Consider the following 27,092-nt stretch of genomic DNA (forward strand, 5'->3'; position numbering starts at 1 on the left):
GCTTGGCCACCGGTGGGGGAGGGGAGCGCAGGGGCGGAGGTTTCTGGCGTGGGGATGGGGGCGTCCCGGGCCTCGGAGGCCGGAGAAGAGAAGTCAGAGTGGGAAAAGTCGGTATTTAAACGGAAACCATTTCTTCCTGTAGTTTCCAGAGGAGGAGGAGTGGGGTAGGCTGGTACTTTTATTTAAAGAATTTTAGTTGGAGAACTTGGGACTCTTAAAACAGGAAGACTGCTCTGCGATACCCCTAGGTGGTATTTCGCACTTGAAATATTGTTCGAGTCTCTTTCTGCCTCTTTTTTGCCCACATTTGGCCATGAGAACCATTCATAATTTCCCCTGTACTGTATATAACGAGGACAATGGTGGGTGTTGGGGGGAGGGTCTGGGCCCAGTGGAGCCTTCTGGGCCAACAGACTGCGGACTGGAGACGAGGAATACGGAAATGAACGCCGTGCTGGGGTTCTTGTGGAAATCTCCAAGTGTCGTTTAATGATTGTGTACTCCACTCAGAGGCTTCATTTGCACCAGATACTTATGGTGCATATTTAACAGGTATTCCATGGAAAAGATATAAAATGCTTATTTTAAAAAAGTGAATGAAATTCTATATAGCATGGAAATATAAACAAGAATCTTTAATGTCTTGGTACGCTCTCTAGTAGAAAAATGTGTAATAGAAAAATATGGAGATTTACACTGAAACATCTTCAGTAATTATGACAATTGATATAGTTCTTTTCCCTTTGTCAAGCCCTCACACGGCATTTTAAAGTGTATATTTTCCAATTAAAAGATGAATAGTAGATTAGTGTTTTAAATATGTGGGAATTATTGCATGATGTAAAGAGTATACACATTTTTTCTTTTAAAAGGAACTTATTTTAGAATTTTGTGTTAAGGAACCGGAAGGTGTCAGATCATCCATTTTAAATGCAACTGTTCTTTCTTACAGGTTTTTCTTTCCTGCCAAGCAAATCTAACTTTTTAAACGTAAACTCACTTTCACAATATTTTCATTCACATTTAATTTAGTGAAATGTTTTTAATTTTTGAGACGGAGGGGACAAACGTGTTCTTGTGTAATAATGTTTAGAATTGTATTATGAGCTCTATCTTGAAAGAACATTTTGGTGGTGAAATTTAAAGTTTATGGTTAGGTTTAACTTCTTAAAAGAGCTTACTTATTTTTCCTTTTTCATGTTTTTTTAAAAGAGAACTTTGGTTCTAAAAAAGAAAAAATATGTATTCTTCCTTTATGACTTCTGTGGTATTCAAAATGTAAATATCAAAAATTATGAATTTATTTTCCATGTACCTGTTGCATGTGATCAAAAGGTATTTGGAGAAATATGCTTTTCATTCATTTAGTGATATTTGCTTTTCTAAATGCCTCTTTAAATTTTATAAACTAGTCTGATCATTTAACTTTTAGTAATTTTTCAAAAGAACAAATTTTATACGTTCAGCTTGCTTCCAAAGTCAGTTGAATGGTGCTTTCTGGATTGTTGACTATTTGCTCTTATTAAAACTGAGATCTAAAGAAATATCTACTTCTAAAGCATGGGATAAATTGGTTTTTTTTTTTTTCCATAAATACTAGCCCTTGCTTGTCTGTCACTATCAAACAAATCTAACAGCTGGAATTTAAAACAAGTGTGTGCTATTTTGCTGAAATATGTTCCTGGGACTCTTGTGAACTTAATCTGTGTATTATTGTAACACATTGGATACTCCATCTAGGACCTTAAAAACATACACGAGTTATATAAGCTCAGATATCAAAAAAGGAGGTGGATACAGTCTACTCCACTTCGAATCTTCCAAGTATTTGAGGAATAAGTATATACTCAATGGCTGAGTGAAAAAAAGCATGGGTAAATTGTTTTTTACTGGCATTTCAAGTACAAAAATATCTTTGGTGGATTTTCAACAGTGAATGTAAGGTCAATCCAACTTCCAGTCTTTTAATGAGTCTCACATAAGAAATTAACCATGTACATGGGCTACTCCAGGTTCGTCCTGGAGCAGTTGCAGCTCCTAATTAATGTTAACGCCACGAAGGAATCCCACCCATTGTATGTGCTCTGATGCGGCTGAGCCCTTCCAACTGCAGCCTCTTTACTCTTTGAAAAGCTGCACCTCCTCCCTATCTGCTGACCTGAGGGCAATAACAATGTTTCTTATGGGTCAGTGTAACATTAAAGAGGAAAAACTGTTTAGAAGGTCGGTTACCGTTGCTGTATCCACAGGTTATGAGCGAAGGCTGAGCAGGTAGAGCAGGGGGAAAGGGCATTCTTGTTGCTACCCCTCCGAACTCCCAGCTGCCTCTGAGACCAGCCGAGAGCCTAAGTCCTTAACGCGGGTGGGCACACAATGCCCGCCGCGTCGCCTGGGCCTCATAGGAGGTGTTTTTAACATCCTCTCGTTCCTTCGAACAGCTCTTCTGGACTCTGATCTGTTTAAAGCAGATGCGTGATAAGTGGTAACCTGGCTCTGCACTCTCTTCGGAACATGCCTTCAGTTATTTTTGTTTAAAATCAAAAATAGTGCTCCAGGAGATGAGAAGATGGGGTTGTTTCCTTTTTCCCCTGGCTCTGCCGGGAGAAAAGAGGGCGGGATCCTTGCAGTTCACACTGGGGAAGATCCTTCGTCGGCCGCTTCCTAGCCTCGGAGGCCCTCGACCACTGGACTGCCCTGGCCCTGCCGCGGGACAGGCGCCTTCTGGCTCCGCCTCGGGTTCTGTCCCTCCGCGCGGAGCTGCGTGGACGAATTAGCCGTGGGGGCCGCGGGGAGCCTCTATCGTTCCCCTCACAGCACAACTCCACCTGAGGTCGTCCTTCCCCTGCGCGCGCCCGCCCGCGGGCCGCGGGGGCGGATCAAACAGCGAGTGTTTGGCTACCCTCCCGAACTTCCGGCCTGTTTCGAGCGTGCAAGAGGCTCCCTGGTGCTGGGGGATGCTCGGTACCCACGGAGAAAGACCCCCGGGAGCCTTGCTGAACCCTGCGCCTTTGCCGGAGGCGGGGCTGGGCAGCGAGGCGGGTGCACAGGGCGCGCAAACGCGGCCCCGGGGCGGGGTTTCGCGCTCCACGGGGCCGACTCGCCGAGACCAAGTTGAGCAACCGGCGTGGAGAGAGACACCGCCCCTAGCTGGGGAGGGGGCGGGGGGGGCTTTTTCTCTCACCCGATTGGTGGACAGAGGAAGCCTATCATCGTCGGCTGCCTCCGCCGGAGCCGTTTGCTGGTTTCCATTCATTGGCCCCCCGAGCCGCCCCTGGATTTCCATCTTTTGTGGCGCGAAAATAACCCTTTGCTCCCTCTCATTGGTTTTGTTTTCTTGAGGGATGAGATTGGCTTCTCCTGTTCGTGCTCTCATTTTTCCTGCCCATTAGCTGTGAGCCCCCAGCCCCAACCCTTAAGGAGGAAAGAGGGAGGTAACTAAGGAAGAGTAGGGAGTAGTTGCGTGCGCGAGTGGAGCCCGCCCCTTGGGCTGACCGCGTGGTGCCGGCAGAGACCCCTCCCTTCCCCCAACGTCCAGCGCCGGGAGGTCGTGGGTTTGCGCCATGCTCAGCAGCTGGAGTCACATCATTTCCCTGCCCCTTTCCAGCATCTTAGAATTTATACGTCTTTTTTAGTTAGAAAGACAAAATACGTTTCCAGATGGCTGAATTTTCCTGGGCTTCTAGAGAAATCGACTCATTCTGCCCCCTCCCTTCCTAACCCCCTTTGTGGTCCACAGGGTTGTTCTAAGCAAAACTAAACAACCTCTCCAAAAAAAGCAAACGAAAAATTCCGGGTAGAATCAACTATGCGGAGACCACGTTTCGTTGAAGCTGCCCTAAGACCAAAGAAGCTGAGACCGACCTTGAAGGATTAGCGATTTCTGTAGCTGAAAGGTGCTAATTTTACTGACGTTTGGTGGAGACGGTGAGAAAACATAAATATGAATTTGGCTTGAAAAAGCACAAAACAAACGAATAATCATTTAACTTTAACTGAAAAAGCTAACAGCTACAGTGCTGTATTCTAGGTAGTGGTGTTTTGGGTGCGTTTGTAATTATATACATAAGTTGCTGTTGGTCTTCTAAAAAATAAAGATCAGAACTCTGGTCATGACAGGAAAGAGGGAAGTATAAATTTGTTTGGTATATCTAACTTCATAACAGACTTTCCAATTCTTTCATTATCTAAGGAAAAGGAAATGTACCAGTTAGAAATATAACTTAATAATTTGTTCACAGATAATTTAATTGTTCATTTTATTGTCTTGACAAAATACTTCGTTAAAAAACCAGTAAGATGATAATTCCCCAATAAATATTAAAAACATGAGAGAATTGGTTTAAATCAGTGAGTTCAAAATTTTTTTCTATATTGTTAGCTCTTGGCTAGTAGTGATGTTACATCATCCTAAGTTCTTTTGGAAAAAACTATTCTTTATTTAGTTCTGTACTCTTTCGTTTTAGTCTCCAAAAACCAACTAATTGAAGTAACAAATTGCCATGTACCATAATACTAAAACAAAGTTATTTGAGCAGCTCTTTAAAACAAATTTTAAAAACTCATTTGCTTAGTAAAGAAAAACTGTTTTAACATATTTTGTTTACATTTTGTATAATTCAACTACATTTCGTTAATGTGGTTAATAGATATATACTTTTAAAGTTTTCATGTAAAATTATTTCTCAGAAACATCAGAGTAACTTACAAATGGTTTATTTTGAGTTGGACAAATTAATTAAAGCTTAGAAACTAAATTTATAGTGTAAATGAAATGCTGAAGATTACAGAGTTAATTTAGATAACCCTTAAACATCTAAGAAATTTAAAATGTGAAGACATGATTATTTGTAAAATGATTCTAGGTTGGGATTTATATATTCTATAATTTTTATATTTTGAAGATGATACAGTAGAAAAAATATTAAAGAATTTTTTAAAGTAGAGAAAATTTTAATGTAAAAAAAGTTCAAAAATTAATCTAGACAAGCCAAAACTCTAAAACCTGAGATATTTTCAAATGTTTTCTCAAAGATTTATATAACCAATATTTTTCTTTAAGAACACTTTGTTCTGGTTGGGATAAATTGATTTTTTAAATTTTCAACTATTAAGTCAGGAATGAGAATTTTAATCTATCTGGTAAACTTTATACATAATTGTTAAAGTAGTAGATAAGCATGATTCCTTTTATTGCAATTATATCCTTTATTTTACTGCTTCACTTGGGTGAAACTTTAAAATATTCATTTATTATTACTATTCTTCTAGGAGGGGAGAAAGATGAGAGCTGTAGTGAAAAAACTCTTTGGTAATTGGCATGTACATAAGTATTTGCAGACCAGCCGTAGAAAACAAAGAAGATAGGCATTGGTTTGTGGGGGGAGGGGTATGAGGAGGCTGAGAAGGGGTGGGTATTTAAACTTGTTTCTTGGTTACAACTCATTTATCCTGCAAGTTGCCTTGCTAAGGGTGGAGGGAATGTGGTAGAGGCAGAATGTATTAACTAATGGAGTAAAATGGGACAGTAATCCAAGCATGAAACCCCACTGGAAAGAACAATAAGAACCTACTCTCCTCACTAAAATAATCGGGAAACAAAGCACATGCTGAGGTTATAGCTAGTTCTCAGCATTTTCTAGCACATGCATTTAAAAGACAGAGCTTAGGTTACTATCTTCATATTTGGACTCTTTGTTTTCCTGACCATTTCTTTTCCAGAATCCCATTCCAAAAGACTTAGGGACCAAAGTCCCCTTAATGAAAGAGCAGATTTCATGACATGTATATACATATCAGCTCCTTCTAGGTGATTTTAGAGGTAAACTGATGAATTCCTCATGCTGTCTATAAATGGAAAGTTAATTTTTAGATTTAATAAGACAGAGTATGTTTGTAAATTTCTTATTTGCGAGAATAGCGGTAGATTATTACCATTTCCACCATTTGGCTCTTTAAAATTCATTCCTTCTTGAGTTCAGTTTACATTTTGGTTCTGAGCTTCTCTGGCATGATGATCCCAGCTTTAAAGATAGAAGCAGCAGGCTGGGTGAGGATTGTTTTTATTATTATTTCAAAACACCTTACCTAAAGTTCATAAGAATCAGAGAACATAAGATATGGCAGAAAAAAAAAACAAAACCTGATCTGAAATCTTTATCAAAATTGACACTATAAAGATTTGTCCTAAAATTCATGCCTAACGTACTTCTGTTGAAACACTTCTTTTTTGTAGTAGATTGCGTAAAAATATAAAAGTTGGGAGTATTTTTTGTTGCTTTTCTCAAATGACTTAAATTGATCAGTTATTTTTAAATTGACAGTGCTAGTGCCTTCTCAAAGGCAAAATTTTGTTTGAACTGAGGTTTAATTTAATATCAATAATTGAACTTACTGATAATTTCCCCCTCTTATTTAATTTTGGTTTTTGGGGGTGTCCTGTGCCAGTCATTGAAGTAATTTTTCTATTTTTTAAGTTATTTTTCTTTAGAAACTATTCATGTCTTATTTGTAATCTAAAAATGTTTTTCCTAGCACTTTGCAAGACTTGGAGAATAATTTAAAAGTAACTAAATCTTACTCTGCAAAATATTAGTAAAGACTTTTTAAAATGTGTATAATTTGATACAAATAAGTATGAAGCATATTACTATTGATTATTTTCCATTACGCTAACATAACTGTATGGTCCCTCTTTCTAATTCTAATTCATTCTAATTCTAATCCAGATAGTAAAAATGTAATTCATAAAAAGGACACTAACAAAAGTCATAAAAAACAACAAAAAATATCAATTTTGTTACATCAGAAATAGGTATGGTTTCTGTTATATTGTTAACATTTTGTTCTGGGACAATTAAATACAGAATGATGTCACCATCTTTTGTTTTCGTTTGTTGAAAATTGCCTAGAATTTTGCTTCTTAGTTCTATTAAAATATCTCTTATGGTAATTTATTTGCTCTTATGTTTCTTTACTACCAAGATTCAAATGATATTCTTGGTTTTGATTTAGATGAATGGCCATCTATAAAAAGCCAAATAGAAAATGACCTTAAAAATCTAAAATTTTGGTGTAGTACACTATAGGTTCTCATATCTGGCAGCCATAGAGATATATTCAAATTTTATTTTAATCTAGAGCCAATATTGTGATTTTTAAAAACAGATTAAATTGAATTTTGTTTTAAATATTAATAACAAAAATAAGTTGAGTAAATGTTTTAATCCAGTGAAACAGACAATAGGGTTAAAGGTAACACTACTCTTTTCCCTCAACAACAAATCTTCCAGTTGAGGGCAGTTTTGTTGGGTATGGAATGCAGTCAGTGTGTGCAGTTGGACACAAGAATATGTATACATATTCCTGCTGAGAAGTCCTTTGTGGAGATTTGTGAAGGAGTAAAGCAAGATGGAACTTGTGTTCAAATTCTGAGGTTACAGGTTAAAACAAGCGAAGTAAGCACTACTAAGTTGTTTTCACCATTAGAATACTTCAATATGATGTTTTTAAGCTGGGGAGAGAAGAGTAACAATGCAGATTGAACTGGAATTAGGATGCTATTAATACATTAACAGAATTTAGATAATATAAATGTTTTTAATTTTATATCTTTCTGTGCCATATTTTCTATTTTTAAAAAACTTTTATTATACATATATAGTAAAATATCCAATAACATTATTAAAACATGTAAACAATTTAAAAACTTAGAGAATAATATGATTATATATCTTAAAAATGTTGTGTTGAATTTATTTGCAAAACATGAAGTTATTATCACAAATACTTTCTGTTGAATTGTTCTACCACTTCTATTTGTGTTCATGATCCAAATGTGGATACTTTATTTGAACCAAAGTGAAGAGCATTATTTGAGAAAATTTCCCTCTGAAAAAAAGAGCCAAAGATATGGTCTGCTGCTGTTGTGAAAACAACACTGTGTTTGAAACCTAAATATGGAGAGGAAATTCAGATTTTAAGTGAAAGCTAGGTCCAGTTATTTATTGCCTTTTCTATATTTATTGAAGGATAGGGAAATGGATTAAACTGTAATGTTGCTTCAGGGCTGACCACCAATAAAGTTTCTAGTGGCTATAAATAAAGAATGTTGTTTCAATCAATGATAGCTCCTTCCTTGTACTATTCTTGTAAGGGATTATCTTTCCTTGATTATTAAATATCCCTAAATTATTTCATTACAAAGTGAGGTAAGGGGGAAAGTCATGTTACATTAGGATAACCAAATATTTTAACACTGGGCTTTTAAACAGATGAAGAATGACCATTGCTTTTTAAATAAACAAAACAGTTTATTTTTGTTACAAGTGATACATTTATTTTCTTTCCTTATCTATACTGATGTTCAGCCAACATAGTAATAAGCTGAATTACTCTCAGATGTGGCATTTAATGGAAATAAACATATTACAGCCAAGTGCAGAGAAGATGTATAAGCAAGAAAAAAGATCAAAATAGGCATGTTTATGGAACTATTCATTAAGCTAAAAATTAAAGTATCTTCCCACAACCAAATCCAGTGATTAAGCTTATAGTTTTTATTGTTTAAAGTCTGTAACAATTAAAACTTGAATGTATTGTTAGTATGCAGTTATTACTAATTATCATGGGAAGAATCTCTTTAATGGTTTGTGGTTTCACTTAATGTAACTTTATATGTGGTATAAAAAACAATTACTTTGTTTTTTAAAGGCTTTTTGTTTCCTTGCCATAAATTTGAAAACATGAAAGTTAAGTTGAAGCCTATTAGTTATTTTGTTAAAATCTATTACCTGTGTATTAAAATATGGTCCTTTTCTTTCTAATTTTTCCATGAAAGCTTGGAATATATCCTATTAAAAGCCAACAGATTTAATGGCATTTATATGCTTATAAAACAGGTTTTGCTGATTTTTAAAAAAAAAAATAATCTTATAGGTAACTTAAGGATATTGGAGAATTTGATTTTATGTATATGTAACTGATTACAGGTTGGATATTCAAGTAGGAATTCATTTTGAAAGCAATACAATTCAAGCAAATTACCACGAGTGGCATTATCAAAGTGTAATATAATATGACCGTTATAAACTCTGGATTTTGAATTCTGCTATGCATATACCAACATAAACATGCAAATAAGTTATTGTTTTCAAAAACCCAGGCTAGAGTGGATTTAAAGTCAAGAAAGCAGACTTTGTGTTGTAAAGGGAAGTCAAAGTGCTTCATGCACTTGTAACAGGAAAGGCTGTGTGAACCGGAAGATATCTAGACTCACTATAGAAATAGTAAGTTACAATTTCTCTAAAATGTAATTTTAGAAGTTAAGATTTTGTCTTTGGAAGTGTAAACTGTTAGCACTTTTTATTTAATGGAAAGAGAAAGGCATTGAGGCAATGTATATTAGAGCCTAGTACTAAAAACTCAATGTGGGAAAATATTTACCTTTTTGTAGGTATTTCAAAATCTTGGATACTTTGTATAAAGAAGTTTGGAGTTTTTTGTGTGTTTAATTACGGAATTGTACAGAGTACCTTCTCTTTTACATGACTTTCAGTTGAACCTGTTTCATTATAAGACAGTTCTATAATTTGAGGGCTGGAAGGATTATTAGGGATGTGCTAATTACAGCTGAGGAAATTGAGGCCAAGGAAGGTCAATGCAGGTAGACTCACAGCTAGTTCAGTAGCAGGACTGAGATGTGTTATCACTGAATGAAAACATAACAATCCTGAGTGGGAGGCAACAATAAATATTTTTTCCTATTTTTGGTGATAAGAAAAGAGACCCAAGGCAAGGTTTGCCAAGACCCAATTCATTACTTCTTACAAAAAACCCTACATTTATCCTGACCAAAGGTTCCGAGTGTCATTGAAAGCTAAAGGCAAAAGCCTTGAGAGTAGAGGAGATCCTAGAAAGAAAAATTACCTGGTTCACCTCCGTAATGTTACTCAGGAACTCATTTAAACTATCTCAAACAGGTAAGATCAGTTCAATGTGAAAGGCTGGTATGGAGGAAGATCCCATGATTTCTCTTGAGTACTCTCAAAGCTTGATTCAAGACCCAGCTACAGGGTCGGCCCCGTGGCTTAGCAGTTAAGTGCTTGCGCTCGCTGCTGGCGGCCCGGGTTCGGATCCCGGGCGCGCACCGACACACCGCTTCTCCAGCCACGCTGAGGCCGCGTCCCACATACAGCAACTAGAAGGATGTGCAACTATGACATACCACTATCTACTGGGGCTTTGGGGGAAAAATAAATAAATAAATAAAATTATTTAGAAAAAAAAAGACCCAGCTACATCAGAACCTCGAGAGGCTTAGGAATCTGCATTAACAACCACCTCACACACTCAGCAGGAAGCTAAGAAACTACCCCCCATATCAGACTTTTAAAATGCTATGTTTGGATTTACTCCAAATTAACAATAGTTTATCAGTGGATTTGAATTTTATTTTCTTTTTGCTTTAGTGAAATTGGGGGGAGGCGGGGACACTGTGTATTACTATTTACATATATATGTACATACATGTATATATACATACACGCACACACACATACATGTACATATATACCTCCCCATGCTGTAGTTCAAACTCTTCCCTCCTCTCTTATCTTCTGCATTGCCAAAGCTCAACCTGACCCCAGCTCTTTTATTTGCTCACACCGGTATGCAGTGGTGGTCACTGGCCATAAATACTCCTGGCTTCTCACTCCTAACTAGATACATGAACCACAGCCTATTCTAAGAGCTCAAAGTCCTTTGCTGTGCCTTTGAATTAAAAGCTGCACTAAATAACTTCATTTACCTGTAAATCTGTTGATCTTCGTAAATCGTGGATACAATGGCGTTTGTTTTCTATGTGTGTAGCTGACCCTGCTGTGACCCTGGGTCAGGTTTTTTCACCTCCTTGGCCTTTGTTTCCACAGCTGTAGAAAGAGTTAAACTATTTATACCATCCTTTACCTTTTTCACAACAGGGCACTGAGTAGGCTTTCTACAAATATTTGTGGAATTTAGTCTTCAGAAAAAGGACTAAGACTGGGCATATCAATAAAATTATTGGACCACTTCCGAAAGTTGTATAAAATGCAACAGGGGAAGAGATTATTGCTTAACACTGGAAAATAATGCAGGGAGGGATATTTTGTGTACATATAACCAGTATGAGAGAGAAGAAAGCTTATTTAAGTACCACAGCTAAGTAACAGTTGGTGGGGAAAGTAGAATAAAAATGAAAATCTATCCCCTGTAAAGGAATCCCTTACTGATGCCAACCACTAACACATGCCAATGTTCTGACCAAAAGTTAAAAGAAATTTGTCTCTATTCTAAGTAAAACAATTTATTTCCATAGAAGGTTTCCTTCTGTTAGAATCAGATCCTCGTGATTCATATGAACCTAGATAAGAAATTATTGCTACAGTACAGGATTTATGAGTAAAAGAATAAAAAAGGAAAACAAAAATGTCAAAATTTAAAAACTGATGAGTCCAATGTCAAACTACTAGATGATCTGTCAATGTGAATATTTGCTAATAATTACATTTGTCCTTTAATTAATTTTCTAACTGCTTCCCTTAGATTTCTGAAAAATGTATCAATTAGGATATTTTAATTTTATAGAAACAAATTATAGTTAGAACAAAAACTGGAGACTCTTGAGATCAATTGGAAGATATTCTAGACCAAACTAAAAGTAAACAAAATATCATTAGATTTGGATATGGATTTAGAGAATTTAAAGTGCTCAGTTTAAATATCTATGTTTGCTTCTATTCCTGGTGGTTTCTTGAAATATTCTGTAAGAATTACTCAGAAAAAAGATAGACATAAAATTTTCATTTGTGCTGCAGTGACTGTCTCTGGCCTGGGCTTTTCCCTTCTAGAGTTGAAACATTCATTTGAGCAACATTTAAGAGAAATTTTCCATAGAATTAAAGAACTTCAGGATAGTTGCTCCTTCTTACAAAACAGCTTTAGCAGTGGTGCACTTGAAAAACTAGCAAAAATAATGGGAATAGCAGAGCTCTAAGAGAAAAAAAAGACCCTGCAGATGAATCTTTATTTTCAATATTTGAAGTAAGCACAGTTACAGGACTCAGACTTCAATATTCTGTGATTAAGAGTATCCTTGTGTATTTTATCTGTTTAATTCATTCTCATAAAATAGAGAAGCTTGATGGAGCAAACTGAGTGATTTAGCAGCATTTCTTATTTCTCACTTATTTAAAATAATAAATTGTAAAGCAAAAAAAAACGAAGCTCATTGGAATTTATTGAAAGATTTGGCTAGTGCTTTCACCCATGATATTTCAAATTTTTGCAGAGACTAAAATTTTCAGAGTCTAAGTAAATTGAAAGGATATTTCGTTAACACAAATTTTATAATGTGAAAGTAAATAAAGACTCGATAACTTAGCAGAAAAGATTATTTATCTTATTTAATTTATAGATCCAAGTGCTTATAAAAATAAAAGCCTTTAATCTGGCCCTGCTACTTTGGAGTTGTTAATAATGCAAATATAGGATAAGAGATTTTTATTTCGTAAAACTTTTATTCCACTGCAAAAATTTAAATATATTTTTAATGAAAAAAGTCATCATTGTCTAAAATCGAAGACTAATTGTTTGAAAACAAGGAAGGCAACCAATTTTGGGTTTATTTTTCCTTTTAATTTCTGAGCTGTCATGTTTTCATGTTGAAAATCTTTCATGTCACACATTCAAAAGTAGATACATTGTGCACTTTTAAGTTTATCTCGTTTTTCTTTGTTCTTTTTATTTTATAATATAATGAACTTAAAATAATTATGTATCAAGTGTTCCTAGCTTAGACTACACTTGTAGGCTGGTCTCAACTGAGTTGTTCTTTTCCATGAAAGCTTCCCTGATCCTTGAAACTAGAAATAATCTCTCCCACCTCTGGTATCAGAATTTTAAAGTGTGAACTTGACATAGCACTTTGTATATTGCAAGACATTTATCATTAAATATTTTTTTTGCATTTATCTCCTCTGAGTGTAAACTGATTAATCTTTTATTAATTAATAAAAGGTCTGACATCTTTGTATGTAAGTAAACTCCATGAGTGCAGGGATTTTTTTTTTTTTTGGTATGTGTGGCTCACTGCTAATTTCCCAATACCTAAAATTGTGCCTGGCACATAGCATATATTCAATAAATATTTGTTGAATGAATGCATGATACCATCTGACATCCAGTCTTCTATGAAGCAAGTCCTCAATTAAAGTTTTTGAACATACAAATGCTGGGGGTTTTTGTGTAAATATATGCTCCACCCCACTCTCTAAAAGGCATATGGTGACCCTGTTTCAAAGGAAAAGCTAGCTACTTTGGGATTGAGAATATAGACTAATTCTTCTGAAACAAAATATATTGAAGCTCTATAGTTTTCAATTTTGTAAGAGTGATGAAAAATCTTTGGTTGTAATTCATTATCGGTACAACCATGTCAGAAAGAGCATCATAAACTATTATCACTTCAGACATAGACTAACTTCTAAAAAATAAGAATAGAGAGCAGAACTGAATTTTCTTTAGGCTTACTATGGATGATTTTTGTCACATTTGGCAAAATATATTGAGTAAACATGAGGTTTTTATGATGTAGTCCTGTGATATAGTTTTATTTGAAGAGAAGAAATGGCAAAATTGTTCAGGAAAAAAGAGCCAGTCAGTGATCCAAACTCCTTAAACAATAATCCTCGGGTTAAAAAAGTAAAGTTGCTGAGAACTTCATGTAAACTATCAAATGGGATTCTAGGAAGTTACAGTAAACTAATTTCACCTTCCACTTTAAAATAGCTATAATTTTCAGATAGCGAAATATATACTTTGATTTTTATGGAATCCTTAATTTTTACATTTATTTCATGATGGGCAATATCAAATAGCATTATCCAAAATGTAGTAGTACAATGTCATAAGATTTCATTGTGTGGTTAGCTAACAAAAAATGATTTATATAATCACTAGATTCTGAAAATGATGAATATAGCAGATACATTTTTCTGTAAAGACTTTTATGTATTGGGTATACTTTGAACTGCATTTGTTCAAGTCTACAATTCTCTAATAAGTGTCATCAAAAAACATTTGCTGAAGTACTGTTTACTTATTTATTCAACAAATATTTGTGCCCCAAAAGGTGTAAGACTGTGGAGGATACAGATTGATGCCTAAGATGTGGTCCTTACCCACCACCCCTTAAAGACGCAGCATATAAATGCCATTCATGCAATCCTTAAAAATGTCAGTGATGTACCCAAAATGCCCTTAACTTTCTTTAATGGCTCATTTTGAAGCTTTTATTTAGGAATTTATCTAAACCCTTCTGAACATATAAATGATATAAAAATATCAAAGTGCCTTCAAAAAACTACACTCTGTCAAATAAAATATTTCTTAATTTTTTTTGTCAACCACAAGTTTCTTGGTTCATCATGTCCTAACAGAGACTCGACGTAAGGGGCCACAGGAAGCTCACTACCTACCCTCTAAAGAACTTTTTTTTCCTCAAACATCTTTTAAGATTGAAAGCATGCTTTCTAATTCTAAATACCAGGATTTGATGAACAAGTTCACACTCATCCCAAGAGTTCCTTTCAACAATTTTTGAGCCTCAATCATATATCCTCTTATTTTGACTTTCTAGATTATAGGGTCCTGGTTCTCTCAGTCTAGTCTCTTAACATACTGATTGATGGATGCCTTTGATCATTTGTTGTCTTTATCCAGACTTCCCTTTTCCTTTCATTGTTTTTTGGAGCAATATTCAACATCCAGGCATGGATTCACTATGATTTTGTGAGAGCAAAAGTTCTGTTTTCTATCTTGTTTCAGTAATTTGTGAGTATCACCAGTACCCACCAGGGTGGGTAGATTTCAGGCTTTTTGGAGCTGCATTTCAGGTTGTTGTTTAAATGCAACTGTACAAGATAACTCCTATCTCTTTCCAGGGTAGTGGTTATTAGCTCAGAGCAGAGCCCCTCATTTTTCCTCTTCACCCTTACCTAGGCTAAAGCTTGTTTTGCACTCTTTATGTTCTTGGGCAAATGGATGGAGGAAAAAAAAATAGACAATTGTTAACCAGTGTATGAAAGCAGTAAGTAGAAATTATTATATCAGCTCACTGTCATATTCCCACGGGTAGGATACTCTTACCTACGAATGATTAAACAAATCAGGTTCACCTAAATGATATCACACACAAGTTTAGCCTTATACATTTTATCTGGCTGTTCCCTAATTTGAAAATGAGTGGGCTGGACTAAGTGATCTTTAAAACCTTTTCCAGCTCTAAAATATTACTGATTCTCCTGAAACAGGAAACCACTACCAGAGGATGACTTTCTTTACAGCATAGTTTTTGCTTTTATTTAAATATTATCTGGAGAAACTTATATCACAGCCCACATGAAGATATGTAGCATAATTAGGTTGATTCTACTGGGAAAAAATGCAGAAGATGCTAAAAGATAATAAATTTCCATTTAGAGAGTTATAACTATAGCAGAATTCATTTTTTTAAAAAACCTCACTTATGGTGAGAGGAAGGGTGATTGGGCTTTTGTTCCCAGGCATCAGTCTTTAGAAATTCTAGCATCACTTTTTAAAAATTCACCATTTTCACCATATTAAAATGTACAATTCAGTGGCATTTAGTACATTCACCATATTGTGTAACCATCACCACTATGTAGTTCCAGAACATTTTCATCACCCCAACAGGAAACCCTACCTAGCATTATTTTTAAGGAGAAAGGAAGCAAACATATTTCATGGACACTTGGACATCATTTACCCTTCTGATTCTAATTAAATGTGAATTCTAGTCAAAACTTTAGTACTCACTTTCATCTGTATATAGGCTAAAACAATTAAGATTCAAGAAATCAAAATTAATTAAACCCATATCTTGAGAATACATAGAGTATTAAATAAGATACAGTTCTTTCTAAGGTTGATGTAGACTTATGTATTATGTTATAATTTTATCTCAGGTGTAATCTTTTAAAATCTTTTTCTGTTTGTGTAGTACACAGTATACTACTAGTTGCATTTTTCTCACAATACGAGACCATAATTTGTTTTCCAAAGGATTAATCTGCTAAAAAGTATTCTAAACCTACTTGCATTGTATTTAGCTAAGTGAAAGTCCATGTAGTAGCAAGCCCAGGAGTAGTAATTCATACCTCATATTCTGTAGAAATGTTCTTTGAGGAATTGGACCACTCACGTCCTTTTCATCTTTAATTCTTTTTTTTGGTGCTGAAACCTGGGATCATTCTTACTTTTAAAGGGAAGATTTTTTTCAGTGTTTTGTTTACTATAGTTGAATATGCTTTAGTCACAGTGGTCTACTTTTTCAAATTGTAGGTTTGAAACATTTTAATTGTTATTTAAATAAATTTATATTTGGGGCCAGCCCGGTGGCGCAAGCGGTTAAGTGCGCGCACTCCGCTGCGGCGGCCCGGGGTTCGCTGGTTCGGATCCCGGGCGCGCACTGGTGCACTGCTTGTTAAGCCATGCTGTGGCGGCGTCCCATATAAAGTAGAGGAAGATGGGCACGGATGTTAGCCCAGGGCCAGTCTTCCTCAGCAAAAAAGAGGAGGATTGGCATCGGATGTTAGCTCAGGGCTGGTCTTCCTCACACAAAAAAATTAAAAATAAATAAATAAATTTATACTTACAGAAAATTTGAAAGAATAGTACAATGAATCCATACACCTTTTTGGTTTATCTCTGTATATGTGTATACACAGTATTTTTGTTGGTTTGTTTGAACTATTTGAAGAAGGCTGCAGTCATAACACTTTACCACTTTCAGCCTGCATCTTCTAAGAATAATGACACTCTCCCATAGAATCATAATGCCATGTTTTTATGGCTAAGAAAATTAACATTCATTCAGTCATATTATTTAATATATATAGTCCAAATTCAATTTTTCCAGTTAAACCAAATACCTTTTGTTGATGTTTTATTTTGTTAAATCCAGGATGCAATCAAGGTTTTAGCCTAGCTTATGAAAGTTGTATCTTTTTAGTGTCTTCTTTTAATCTAGAATATTCCATCCCCACCCCAACCTTTCAGGCTGGTTGTTTTATAGAATTTCTCACATTCTGAATTTGTCAGATTATTTTCTCCAAATTAGATTCAGGTTAAACACTTTTGGCAAGAATACTCATATTCAAAGTTGTCAACCTTATATTGTATTACAGTACGGGTTCATGGAGGCACATGTTGGGTTGTTCCACTATTGGTGATACTAAATTTGATTACTTTGTTAATGTAGTGACTGCCAGATCTCTCCATTATAAAAGAATATTCCTTTCTTTTATAATTAATAAATAATTTGTGGCATGATACTTTGAGTCCATGAATATCCTTTTATCCAACAACCATTCACCCAAAGGTTTTAGAATCCATTGATAATTTTTGTCTGAATCTGTTATTTTATTGAGGGCTGCAGAATGATGATTTCCTAATTTTATCATTTGTACATTTATTAACTGGCATTCACCTGTAAAGAACTTTCCCATTCTTTCTCTCTATATATATACATATACATATGTGTGTTTTCACCTTCATTTTTAAGAGCTTGTGGGGATGTGTGTCTGTATTACATATATATGGAGATTTATCCTTTGTAATATGTTTACAAATATTTTCTGCAGTTTATCATTTCTCTTTTGACTTTATTGTATTTGTCACACAGTTTTTATTTCTATGTATTTAAATTTATCAATCTCTTTTATTGCAGCTGGATTTCAAGTCATAATTAGAAAGGATTTTCTTACACCTAGATTATAAGGAAATTCACTATGTTTTCTTCTCATACTGGCGTGGTTTCATTAGTTTCATTTTAATCATTGCTTCATTCTGTGTTTCAATGTACAGTCATAGGTGTCCCAATACTGTTTCTTAAAAAGTCCATCATATCCCCAATGATTTCAGACGGCTTCCTTTTTTTATACTAATTTCCCGTATGTACATTGGTCTACTTCTAGACTTTCTATTCTGTTCCAGACAGACATTCTCTTCTGTCTACTCATGGACTACTACTCCACTGTTTTAATTATGGAGATTTTATAGTATGTTTTAATATCTGGTAAGAATAGTTTCTATTTGTAGCTCCCTCCCTAAGCCCAGGGTTTTCATAGTTATTCCAGCGGGTTTAGATTTGCAAATAAACTTTAGAATCATATTATCTACCTACAGGGGGGAAAAATCTTGAACAGGAGGTATATGAGAACTCTCTGTACTTTCTGCTCAATTTTGCCATGAACCTAAAACTGCTCTAAAAAATAAAGTTAATTTAAAAAAAAACCTGTTGGAATGAGTGCGTTGTGTTGAATTTATATATTAATTTGGGAGAATTGTCATATATATGATGTTATGTTCTATCCCTGAATAAAGCATGTCTTTTCCTACTTTGATCTCTTTCAGGATTGTAAAGTTCTCCTAAGTATTCCTACATATTTAATCTTTATTGTTGCTATTGTAAATGGACTTTCTCTTTCATTATATTTTCTAACTGGATGTATTTATACATTTGAAGGCCACTGGTTTTTGCATGTTGATTTTATATGTTGCTACCTTATATACGAATTTTCATTGTTTATGTTCATTTTGTCATTGATGCTTCTTGATTTTCTATGTATACTTTCATATCACCTGCAAATAGAGATATTTTTTACTTCATCTTTCCAATCTTTATGCCTCTAATTTTCTCTTGCCTAACTACATTGACTACTACCTCCAATACAATGTTAAATAGTAATGGAGATAGACATTTTTGCCTTGTTTCTGACCTTAATGGGAATGTCTCAGATGTTTCTCCACTAAGTAAGCTGCTGGTTTTAAGACTTTAAGACTGTTGTTTGTATATATATAATCATCTTAAGAAAGTATCAATTAATATTTATATTTTCTTAAGTTTTAAAAAAAATCAGGAGTAAGTATTGAATTTTGTCAAGAGCCTTTAGACAACTGTGAAAATAATCATATGATTTTTTTCCTTAGACTATTAATATGATGAATTATATTAATGTATTACCTACTATTAAACATCCTTATATCTATGGAATAAATTCCTCTTGGTGTATTTGTTTTTAATGTGCTGCTGGATTCATTCATAATTTTTGCATTGTTATTCTTAAGTGAAATTTTTCTGCAGTTTTCTTTTTTGTGCTACCTTTATTAGGTTTAGATATCAATGTTAAACTTGTTTCACAAAACGATTTGAGATTTTTTTCTTTTTTTAATTCTCTGAAACAATTTGGATAACTTTGGGATTATCTGGGTTCTGAAGTCTTGTCAGAATCGCCCTTTGAAATCATCTGAGCCTGGCACTTTTTCCTGGATTAGTTCTTTGATAAATTTATCTATTTCTTCCAGAAATTGGTTTGTTTAAGTTTTCTGTCTCTATGGAGGGCAATATTGATAAAAGGAAACATTTTAATATGAATAAGCTCATGCTGATACCTCCAATTCAAATCCAAGACAACAGAGATCTTTTACACCTTCCCTTATTCTATATTTCTATCTTCCTTCTCTCACAATGAAAAATATGGGCTCCCAACATCATCAATATTTCCACTCAGGATTTTCAAACCAAAACATAGCTTCTATTCTATTAGCCTAAGAGACCATGGTGTTTTTATTTCAGGAGAGTTAGGAACACCTTTTAGAATCTGGTTTGAGTACTAAACTCTTTCTTTAGAAAAATATACACGAATACAAACACATCTAGTTCTGAATATGTATTCAATATATACTCATGGTTTCTCTAAAAGTTCATTCATTACCCCCTAGCCATGGACCCTAGGTTAAGTCTCATTTCCTTAAACTACCTACTCTAAGGAGTATCTTCTTCTAGAGAGGATACAATCATTAGATGCAGAGTTGGATTAGATAATTTTAAGACATTCATTATTCGACTGTGAGATTGCAATCTAGAATGTTTAGCTAAATGGTAAAAAAGAAAAAAAAATCAGCATAAAAGATTATGGACTACTTATCCAAGTGATCAATTTTAAAGGACTATATGAATTTGAGAATGGTAACTAAGATTCTTCCAGGTAAGAGGTTCTTTTTTTTTTTTTAAGCAATTTTCTCCAAAAATTTCAGTGTTTTTTTTTTTCATACATTGAGAATCATTTTTAGTGAATCAGATGAAGTATACATATCACTCCATATTTTAAAATTATACGTTTTCTTTGGAAATAAAAAAATCACAATTTGATTATTTTAAATAGATAATAGACACATGAATTTTTTAAAAATTCAAACAGTACTAAAGAATGTACTGTGAAAATTGTCTCCCTTCAATATGTGACCTGCAGTCAACCAATTCCCCTCCTCAAAGGAAACTAGCATATTCTTTCATATATATTTCCAAAGTATTTACAGCAAATATATACATATCTTCATTTCATGCATGTACACATACACACCACACAAATACACACATGGCAGCATAATATACATATAGTATATTATGTATATAATATGTAGAACATAATATACATGTTCTACAACTTGATGTTTTTCATTTTACTAATATATCTTGGAGATAGTTTTATATCAGTATATATAGATTGCATCATTTTTAAATGTTTTTCGTTTTTTAATGACTAAACAGTATTCCATTGAATGTATTGTCATAATATAATTTTACTAGTCTCCTGTTGATGAATATTTAAGTTGCATCAATAAAGAATTTTATATGTGAATATTTGTGCCCATGTTCACATATATCTAAGGTATATTCCTAGAAATGGCTATTTAAATTTAAGAGCAACCTATTCAGACTAGTTTGGCAATTATTAAGTAAAATAAGTGTATGTCTTTGGGTATATTCTAAGACATAAACAGTTTAAACTGTCAATTAGGTTTTTAAATGTGTTAGTGCTCTGTTGCTCAAGAGATGACTTACAATTCTAAATCTAAATGCCCAATTCAGATTTGGAGTACTATATAGTATCAACATGAATTTATTTATTTATTTATTTTTAGTATTTTTTTTTGTGAGGAAGATCAGCCCTGAGCTAACATCTGTGCTAATCCTCCTCTTTTTGCTGAGGAAGACCGGCTCTGAGCTAACATCTTTTTATCTTTTTTTTTAAAGATTTTATTTATTCCCCCCCCCCCAAAGCCCCAGTAGATAGTTGTATGTCATAGGTGCACATCCTTCTAGTTGCTGTATGTGGGACGCGGCCTCAGCATGGCCGGAGAAGCGGTGCGCTGGTGCACGCCCGGGATCCGAACCCTGGCTGCCAGCAGCGGAACGCGCGCACTTAACCGCTAAGCCACGGGGCCGGCCCTGAGCTAACATCTATTGCCAATCCTCCTCCTTTTTTTTTCTTCCCCAAAGCCCCAGTAGATAGTTGTATGTCATAGTTGCTCATCCTTCTAGTTGCTGTATGGGGGACACGGCCTCAGCATGGCCGGAGAAGCGGTGCGTTGGCGCATGCCAGGGATCTGAACCCTGGCCGCCAGTAGCGGAGTGTGCACACTTAACCGCTAAGCCACGGGGCCTGCCCATCAACATGAATTTAACTCAAATTTAGGCCCATTTGTATGAAGATTCATGTTAAGATTTCGTAAAGTTCTGATTATCTGTTGGAGTGATCTGGTTGATTGCATTTTCTCATCAATTGACTTTTAGTCAGCAAGTCCTTTATTTCAACTCTTAAAGTGGGTTTTTAAAATGTTAGCTTCCTGCTTTTAACCAATAAATAACTTTTAACAATCTTCATACACCTTAAAATTAAGTCTAATTGTATTTTACTGTGGAAATTGTAGGACCTTTAAATCTCTACAGACTAAAGGCCATAGAATGAAAATTGTTTCACTAAGTAAAATTTTGGTTAGCACTTTGTTTTCTCATGACACATCTCTGTCACCTAAAAGTAGAGTAACTCTTAGTTTACCAAGGACTTAATTTAGTTAACTTTTACTTAAAATCAAATTTAGCATTCTTTTGCACACCAATTCAGGCTGTCCGGAAAGTCAATTCACAGAATTAACTCTCAAATATGATAAGTACTAAAGAAGTACTAGGAATAATTGATATGAAAAGATTTCTGCTCTGTAAATGTTGAAGTAGTAGATTAAAAATTCATGTAAACCCCAACTGTACACATTTAATCAAAAATCATATTGTACACTTAAAAATGGTGAATTTAATTTTATGTAAACTATACTTCAAGAAAGCTGATTTTAAAAAGGGCTAGAGGAATGATTAATAAATGCTATGAATCCCTATGACTGAAAACAATGAAATCATTTTAAAGTCATATTTTAAAAAGAATAAAAGAAAAGAAAGACAATCCCAGATCATGATTTGCATTCAGTTGTCTTTTCAGTCTCCTTTAATCTGAAATATTCCTCAATCTTTATCTATCATGACATTGGAATTTTTGAAGCATACAGGTCAGTTACTTTATAGAATGCCTGTCAATTGGGGGTTATCTGTTTTTTCCCACGAGTAGTCAAGTTATATATTTTTTGTGGAATGCCACGGAAGTGATATTGTCCTTAGTGCATCATAATCAGAAAGCATGTGATGTCCATTAGACCCATTACTGGTGATGTTAACTTGGATCACTTGGTTAAGCAGTGTCTGCCAGATTTCTCTAGTGTAAAGTTACGAACTTTTTCCCTTTTTAATTAGCAAGTATCTTTTGGGGAGAGATTTTCAAACTGTTTCTTGTTATTCCTCAAACTTTTACCCACTAGTTTTAGCACCCACCTGAGTCCTGCTTGTCTTAATTATTACTGTCACGGTTGCCAAATGGTAATTTATAGTTTTATTTTGTATTTGTTTAATCCACCTGTAATTTATATTAATGTAGTATGAGGCAAGGGTCTAAATTTACTTTCTTCCTAATAGTCAATTGTACCATCTTTTATTGATTTGTCCTTTTTGTACCAGAATAAAATGTTATCTTTATAATACAAATTTTCAAATGCACTTGGATCTATCCTGGACCCTATTCCTCTGTTTCTTCATTCCTGTGTACATTCTTCCATGTGATCTTGGGAACAATTTCATCCATTCCTCCCAACCCCCCATCTTGCAGGGGTTAGTATAAGCAGTTAAGAAAACTCTTCCTGCTTCTACATGAGAATTTGACCTTTCATTAAATTTCCAGCTGTTTCTCCGGCACCCTGATAATGATAGTATGTCAACTCTGTTACATTCGCTTATGGTAAAAACAACTTGATTGCTAATTGCATCTGGACTAGAAGAAACTATATCTGATGGGGACACCATACTTTGAAGCTTCCAATTGCAGTGACATAACAAGGTGTCTTCCAAGAACTTTAGAAGCTATGCCTATAGAGTGTTACAAGAAATGTTGGGTACTGAGGCATAAAACTTCAAGTCAAGCAGCTCCTGCACTTGCACGATGTGGGTTTCATCGCCTGGCACAACGTTGTACTGTTGTGCAGACTGCTACAAGGCCTCCTGCAGAACACCTGGCACTGCCCTACTGCATGTGGCTTCGTGTCCTATTCTAAGTGAATATGATGCAAAATGTGGACTAATATAATTTTCTAAGTCTGAATGTTTACTAGAATTTAAGACAACATCTTGATGGATGTAGCAGAGCATTTTAATTGGAACTCCATTAAATGTATATATAAACTTGGGATAAGGATTGGAACGTTTATAGTACTAGGTCTTCCCATTCAGTAATGTATAAATGGATTCAGGACCCACATATACAAGACAACAAATGTTTTTATCTTTCTTCATTTGAGTCTTGCACTTATTAAAATTTATATTATTTTTAAAAAGTGTAAACCTTGAATAATCCTGAAAAACCAGAGCATACAAACCATAATTTAAAATTTTAAACGTAATTAAAAGTTCAATTACAAATACGTGTATGCCTTTACAAAGAGGTTAGTGAAAAAGTTTTTAATGTACAGTACTTGAATATAAAATTCATCCCTTTCTATATTTAAAAAAATTTTCCATTGTGACTTCTCTGCACTTGATTTTGTAAACATCAAATGGAATGCCTCACTCATCTGAGATCATCAGGGATCTCAGGTGTTCCATATAAGCCAATTTTCAAGGTGACTTAAGCACCAATACTTATGTTAACTTGCCGTCTCTTCCTTTATCAAATATATTTATATTAAAAGTGATTTATTTATTTTTTGCTGAGGAAGATTCGCCCTGGGCTAACATCTGTTGTCAACTTTCCTCTCTTTTTTTTTGGCTTGAGCAAGATCAGCCCTGAGCTAGTATCTTGGCCAATCTTCCTCTATTTTGTAAGTCGCCACCACAGCTTGGGTGATGAGTGGTGTAGGTCCGTGCCAGGGATCTGAACCCAAGAACCTGGGCTGCCAAAGCAGAGCGTGCTGAACTCACCCACTACACCATGGGGCCAGCCCTAAAAGTCATTTTTTTTAAGACAATATTTTTATATTGAGATAAAGTTCACATAAAATTAACCATTTTAAAGTGTACAATCCAGTGGTACAAGAACATTCACAATGTTGTGCAAGAATCACCTCTATCTAGGTCCAAAACATTTTCATTACTCTGAAAGGAAACCCATACCCATAGCAGTCACTCCCCATTCCTACCTCCCCACAGCCCCTGGCAACCACTAATCTCCTTTGTCTCTGTGGATTTCCCGATCCTGGATATTTCATGTAAACAGAATCCTACAATATGTGACCCTTTGTGTCTGGCTTCTTTAGTGATTCTTAACCCTTTTTTTGGGTCTACATGATTGAATATATTTTCAGCCTAGATCCCTTCCATCATATTCTCTTCATACTTCAACTCTTTAGTTTAACTTGATGGAGCTGAATGGGAATGTCTTAAGTTAATGGGCCCTATCAATCATTTCCCCATGTTACTATCATTCATTCATTCATACAAATATTTATTGTACACTTACTCCATGCCAGCCACTGTTCTAGGCACCAACAATGCAGCAGTCACAAAGCAAGTTACCTCACTGGTTACCTCATCTTTTTGTAACTTTCAAATTGTAGGATACATCCAAGAGAAATAGTACTAAGTTAGATATACACAGATCTTCATTTTAGGGAGTTCTGGTTTTTTGCTACATCCTCGTGTGTGTGATAAACTATACATAAACTTACCGTTTTTTATTTATTTATTTATTTATTTCCCCCAAAGCCCCAGCAGATCGCCGTATGTCATAGTTGCACAGCCTTCTAGTTGCTGTATGTGGGACGCGGCCTCAGCATGGCCAGAGAAGTGGTGCGTTGGTGCGCGCCCGGGATCCGAACCCGGGCCACCAGCAGCAGAGCGCGCGCACCCAACCGCTAAGGCAGGGGGCCGGCCCTAAACTTACCACTTGTAAGCGCCACTTGCATTTGCTTTCTTTTATTTAGACCTTTCTTCTTTTCTATATTCATTACTCCCCGTCAATAGTACATCTCTCTTCTTTTTAATGTAAATTTCATATAATACAAAATAGTGATTTTGACTATTCAATCCACTTAATTAGTTGGGTGGGAAAAAGAAATTTCATACACCTGAAGCACTAAGTTTGACATCAGGGGTGGACACATTTTGAACAAATAAGCCTTGATTTTACAATACAAATAATAAACTTTTAATTGTCACAATGAAGCAATATATATTTGTGCTTCATATTTCTCAAGGTGCTATGAAATTCAAATGTTGTAAGCGACGATATCCTAAAAAACAAGCAGCAAGGAAAGATTATTCTTTTTGAATCCATGGGCAATGTCTATATGACAGCTTTTAAGCTAAGAGGTAGCATAATTTCCCTGAATTTGTATGTTAAAACTGGTCTACTGGTTTTCTGCAAATTCCTCTCAACTCCTCTCTCCAGACTACCCTTCAAGAGGGTAACTAAGAACTATCAGGAAACTGGTATATATTCTTATAGAGCTTATTCTTTGCAGAAAATAATTTAAAAACCAAGCATTTGTATACAAAAATTGTTTTCTGTGTGCACCCTTCCTAGGAAGACAGGTTGTATGTTTTTTTCAGATTTTTAAGGGAGCCATTAGCCAAGCAAGATTAAGTAGGAACCACTGCTGTAAAGTTAGAACCAAAAGAAACTAAAAGCTTTTCTTACCCTTCAGTGAGTTGAAAAAATTGTCTTGGATATTTACTTTATTATAGGTAAAAGAAGTGAAAATGCCCAGAAATACTTCAACTTTTTTTTTCTCTACTCAGCTATGTGACCCCAAGGAAAGTTTCCATAACTTCTATAGATGTAAAATGGCAATAGCATCTATTTTATAGGACTTTAAAAGTATAAATGAGATAATGCCTGTAAACCTATAGGAAGCAAACCAATAAATATTAGCAACTAAGTTTTTTATCTTCACATAATTTCAAACTTTCAGAAAATAGCACATGGAAATTCTTGTATACCTTTTACCCAGATTCACCAATTGTCTGCTATTACGTTTTTTTAATTGCTTTTTTGTTTTTGTTGACCTAATTCACCCATTCCCCCGCCACTACTAATCTTTTATCTGAGCTTGGTTTTTGTTTTGTTTTGAAATTCCACATATAAGAGAGATCATACGGTTTTTGTCTTTCTCTGACTTCACTTAGCATAACGCCTTCGAGGTCCATCTATGTTGTTGCAAATGGCAAGATCTCATTCTCAATAATATTCCACAATCTCTTTCTCCATTAATCTATTTTTTTTTTTTTAAAGATTTTATTTATTTTATTTTATTTTTTCCCCCCAAAGCCCCAATGGATAGTTGTATGTCGTAGCTGCACATCCTTCTAGTTGCTGTATGCGGGACTCGGCCTCAGGATGAACGGAGAAGTGGTGCCTCGATGCGCACCCGGGATCCGAACCCGGGCCACCAGCATCGCAGCGCACGCACTTAACCACCAAGCCACAGGGCCGGCCCTCTCCATTAATCTATTGATGGACACTTAGGTTGTTTCTGTATCTTGGCTATTGTAAATAATGCTTCGATGAACACGAGGGTGCACATATCTTTTCAAGTTAGTGTTTTCTTTGGATAAATATCCAGAAGCAGAACTGCTGTGTAGTTTTTTTTTTTTTTTG

This window comes from Ceratotherium simum, chromosome 1 (genome assembly GCF_057802395.1).
Source record: "Ceratotherium simum simum isolate JZ-2026a chromosome 1, ASM5780239v1, whole genome shotgun sequence".
Lineage (NCBI taxonomy): Eukaryota > Metazoa > Chordata > Mammalia > Perissodactyla > Rhinocerotidae > Ceratotherium > Ceratotherium simum.